This window comes from Bison bison, unplaced genomic scaffold (genome assembly GCF_000754665.1).
Source record: "Bison bison bison isolate TAMUID 2011002044 unplaced genomic scaffold, Bison_UMD1.0 scf7180017864158, whole genome shotgun sequence".
Classification (NCBI taxonomy): Eukaryota; Metazoa; Chordata; class Mammalia; order Artiodactyla; family Bovidae; genus Bison; species Bison bison.
Genome location: NW_011494730.1, coordinates 2,152,096 through 2,156,973, shown reverse-complemented (window position 1 = coordinate 2,156,973; position 4,878 = coordinate 2,152,096). Strand labels below are relative to the sequence as shown.

Here is a 4,878-nt window from a genome sequence, read left to right as displayed (position 1 = left end):
CCACTTCTCTCTGGCTTCCGTCCCCATCACTCTGCAGAATTCCCTCTAGCAAAAGTCCCCAGGGACCTGACCAGCCTCTCTGACACTAGGTTTCCTCCTCTGCCCGCCCTGTCTGTGCTTTCTCCTCCAAGAGCATCTTTCTGATCTGCTTCCTAAAACGTCAGTGCTCCTGAAAGCTCTGCCTGGACCATCATCTCTTCTCACTCCACACACTCTCCCAAAGCCACCTGGTCCACTCCAGTGGCTCCCACCACCTCCTTGGGGCTAGGAACCCCCAAAGTACCTCCCCAGCTATTGCTGCCAGCTGCTGGCTATGAACAGTCCACGTGATCGCCCTCCACACCCAGCACATGGAACCCTGAACGCACTAACTCCCGAACATCCGGGAAGAACCTCCCCATCATCTTCCCCTCCCCGCCTCCAACAACCTGCTCTCCTCCTGTGAACTGTTTTTTTAACTGGCCTCACATGCCTCTTCTCTCGCACAGAGGGAGCTTTCTACACATACAAGCATCATTGTTTACAGATTCCATATGGGTGAGTTCATCGAGTCACTAAAATTTACTTGTTTAACCCCAAAATCAATGCCTTCGCTGTCACCTGTGGACAGGCACAGGGCAGTGGAATGCTTGAGTTGCCTGATGTGCAAGGTCCCAGCTGAGGCTGAACAATCAGATGCTTTGCCTTCCACTTTCAGCTGATACTGTAAACAAATGTCCCATGGGAGGTCAATTGGTTGCTATTTTTTCACATTTTTGGGCTTGTGGAGGTGATACTGCTGTTTAAACTGGCCCCCAAGTGTGGCACTGAAGTTGTCTGGTATTCCCAAGCACAGGAAGGTTGTGGCGGGCCTTGGGGAGAAAATACCAGTGTTAGATGAGTTTTGTTCGGGGATATTTGGGTCCAGTGGTTAAGACACTGTGCTTCCGCTGCAAGGGGGCACAGGTTCAATCCCTGGTTGGGGAACTAAGACCCTGCATGCCAAGGCCAAAAATAAAAAAAGGATAGAAGAATGAGCTTTGTTCAGGAGTGAGTTATAGTGCTGTTGGCTGTGAGTTCAACATTAATGATTCCACACTATATATAAGTAAGGTATGTTTCAAGAGAAACACACATAAAACATGGTTATGTATTGATCAGTTGATAAAAATGTCATGGTCAGAGGCTCGTAGGAACCATCCCCTACATTTCCCCTGCTGAAGTCTCTGGATTTGCTAATTCAGTGTTTGTAGTGACTTACAGAACATCACTACCATGGAGAATGAGAACTGACCATACTCATCTGATCACGTAGCCTCCTTCCTTCCCTGAGGCCTCCCTCTGCACAGGAGATAATCCAGACCACTTAGCAGAGTGTTTCAGATCTTTCTTGGTCCAGAACATCCTTGCTTTTTAGCGCCACCACTGATAGGGCCCACATGGGGTCTTATTGATAAGATGGTTCGTTATGTCGACTTCGCAAGCAAGCAAAGAATAAATCACAGTGATCTGAGACTGACCAAATTGCCCAAATGGCATCCTGTTATCTCACTGGCGCCTATCTTCTCAAAACTGCGAGATCACCAGATTCTAGACCTCTGGCTACGTGACATCCTTCCAGAGAGCTTTTCATGGGTGGAGTCTAAGGACTCTGTCAGAAAGGGAGGACACTGGTTCTCCTTAAGAGCCAGTCACCCTCTCTCTTCCCTCTAATAAATTTCCTTTTCTTGTCTGACTGCCCTGCTCATTCTCTTTTTCTCTGCACTCGCCTTACACCCACCACTCCCTCCTCCAACCCACTCTCCAAAGCTTTTCCATCATCTTTCACTGCAGGCTCTAAGCCCTCTGCCTCAAAGGCCTTTCCTCCTTGTTGCCTCTTGATGAATTCCTACACGTCCTTCAAGACCCAGCTTACATGTCACCTTGTCTGGGTCTTCCTCTGGCAGAACTTGACACTCCCTCTCTGTTCCATGTCTCTTTGGCTCTGATCACAGTGTCATATCCAATCTAGTCACGTGTCTCCTCTCTCCTGTACTCGGTGATAGCTTGGAGGAAGAATGCAGAGGGGGTAGTTGTGTGTGTCTCTCTCTTTGCAGAGTGCATGCGCTTCACACATCATTCATTCCATAAACATAAACGGAGGCCTAACATGGTACCTAACAGGCCCCGTACTAGGCGTCCAGGGGCCAGCGCTGCCCCACGCATGTGTAGCACTGGGCCCACAGTGTGGCCTGTGTGTAAGAGCGTGTGTGTGTGGGATGTGCCACACTTGCTGTGGACCTGCAGTGTTTGTGGCTCTCGGACACATCGTCCATTGAATTCAGGCCCAAGTGACCTGCTGATAAAGAACATCTTAGAAGCTAACCCAACAGGCTGCATCCAGGCACTAACGAGAAGCCCTCCAGGGAATGCCCTGCCTATCCTCCCCACTCCCCAACAGGCACTGCCTGACCCAGGTTCTGTCTTTTTGTCCCAAAGACATCATCCATCCCGTGAGATTTTATCTGGTGAGCCGTCTGTCTCCCATCCTTTCTCTGCCTTCCTTCATCTCAGGGAGAGGAGGTTAGAAGCAGGGAAAGATGGGGGGAAGCCGTATGGGGACCCACCACATGCCAGGCATGTGCAGGCAGCTCACACGCCAGAGGCAGTGGCAGGAAAGGCCTCCTCTGTGCCAGGCACTGTCTGGCACTGTGCCTCTGTTGGCTGGGCTAATCCTCTTGCCAACCTCTGAGGTAGGTGGTGCTACCGTCGCACTGCACAGACAGGGAACTGATGCCCAGCAGGGAGAGGCAGTGGCCAGGCCGGATTCAGGCCACAAAGCCACCACCCTGCACTGCACATGCTGTCCTCACAGGGCACACCTCACGGGCACAAGATGTCTCATTGTACACCCAAGAAACAGACCTGAATACACCAGAGGTGAGATTCAAGTCCAGGGTTGTGAGATTCGAGATCCAGGGCTGGACCCATATGTAGCGGTGCTTGAGCTCCAGCTGTAGGGGAGTGAGACCCAGATGCAGATGTCCCCTGCCATCAGGCACTTTCTTCATCTGCCTGCCCCATTAGACAGGGAGGCACCTGCTCTGGACAGGACTTGCCCACCCCAAGTCCCTTCTACTGGAGCTCCACACATCCTTATACCTGTGTGTCTCTGGGCCCATCTGTGTGCCGGGGGTGCTAGTGGTAAAGAACCCACCTGCCAACGCAGGAGACACAAGAGATGTTAGTTCAGTCCCTGGGTTGGGAAGATCCCCTGGAGGAGGAGGGCGTGGCAACCCAGTCCAGTGTTCTTGCCTGGAGAGTCCCATGGACAGAAGAGCCTGGCGGGCTGCAGTCCATGGGGTCACAAAGAGTCAGACACGACTGAAGAGACTGAGCCCACACCCAAGTAGGGAGACCCTGCCAACTGCTCCTGATCCTCTCTTTATCTGTGTAACCTAGCGCCAAACACAGCGCCTGGCTCAGAGCCAAATCTCAGAAATGATTCTTGAATTTAAAGAATGGGGTAGAGAGTAGCTCCTCAGGGCCGGGGTGGAGGGTGAAGGACAGGCAGCTGCTCAGGGGTTGGGGAGGGGCTCGGTGTACATATTTTGGGGAGAGATGGGGCTGTGTATGTAGGGGAGAGGCGGATTTTCTGTGTAAGCCCTTATGCGCTCAGTGTCAGGGTGCAAAGACTGAACTAGATTCCAGCAGCAGTGGGAGCCTGGGCCTCGCGACTGTTCCCTGACATCTGTGCAGTCGTAAGAGGCTGTGCAGCTGGTGCTGGACTTATCAGCTGGTAATTAAGGCCAAGTGGGTGAGTTCCTGAGGGTCTGGGGCTGATCTGTGTTGCGTCTTGCTAACGACAAGCCCCTAAAAAATGTCTATTGGTGAGGACTGATTTGTTCATTCAACAGGTGAGTCCCACCTGGAACAAGTTCAACTATTTCAATGCCATCTGATGATAATGTGAAAGCTCAGGGCCGTGGAAGCCCTGAGATGAGGCCCTAAGCCATCTGGGGCTGCACAATCGGGGAAAGCTTCTTGGAAGAGTAGGCCAGGCAAGGAGAAAGATGACGGAAAGGCATTCAGGTGGGGGCTATAGATAGGCAAAAGCATGTGGGATGGAGACAGAATTTCGGACTCAGTTCCACAGGTCACTGAAGCCGTGAGAACGAAAGGCCCTGAAGAGTAACTGGAGAGGGAGGAGAGTCTGGAGCAGCCCACAGAGTCCCAGGAAGAATCAGAAGGAATTTCTGGAGAAGACAGGCCTTGGCTCCTCCCACACAAGGCCAGGGATGGGAAGACAAGCCGGGGGTCAGAGTGGACCTGTGGTTGTCCCCAAGAGGATGCCAGGATTTTCAGGCTCAGCGCCCTAAAAGGAGGGCAACCATAAGTCTCCTGGGCCTCAGGAGAGGCAGTCCTGGGAGGCTGGGGCCCAGCCAATGGCAGTTCCCAGCCCAGCTGCTCCTCCTCCTGGCCCGAGGCACACCCAGGCTGCCTGCCGAAATCTGCGGGCTCTGTCCTAGGTTTTCCCAAACACCCTCCCTGGTTCTGACATGAGTGCCGGCTGCCCGCCGAGTTGGAGTGCTGGCGGCCAGGACCCGGTGCCCAGAGAGCCCTGAGGAGTAGTCGCTCAGGTAAGGCCAAAGGCCATCTGTGTCCAGAGGTGCCCTCCGCACACCTGGCACACCCAGATGTGGGAAGACTTCGCTGACTGCGAGTCAGGGGAGTGGCTGGGGCACATGGCCATCCTGACGGTGGAGAAGGGAAGGGCGCCTCCCGCCCCTGCTCTGGGTTCTCCCCCTTTCTCCTCAGCTGTGAGCAGAGGTAGGAGCCAGGGACTGAGGGGGAGAGGGGCTCACAGAGGGGCCAGGAGCTGAGCAGGTGGGGCATCCCTGCCTGGGCCTGCGAAAACCC

At 53.6% G+C, this 4,878-nt stretch overlaps 1 protein-coding gene across 1 annotated transcript in view; it reads left to right on the top strand.

The window, feature by feature from the left end:
* Positions 1–4,476: 4,476 nt before the first annotated feature.
* The window catches only part of GJB5 (gap junction protein, beta 5, 31.1kDa), a 3,366-nt gene continuing 2,964 nt past the window's right edge, over positions 4,477–4,878 (top strand). Inside the window, exon 1 of the mRNA XM_010841215.1 lies at positions 4,477–4,598. The gene's annotated coding sequence lies outside the window, so the exon portion shown is untranslated. The remainder of the gene's footprint in view (positions 4,599–4,878) is intronic.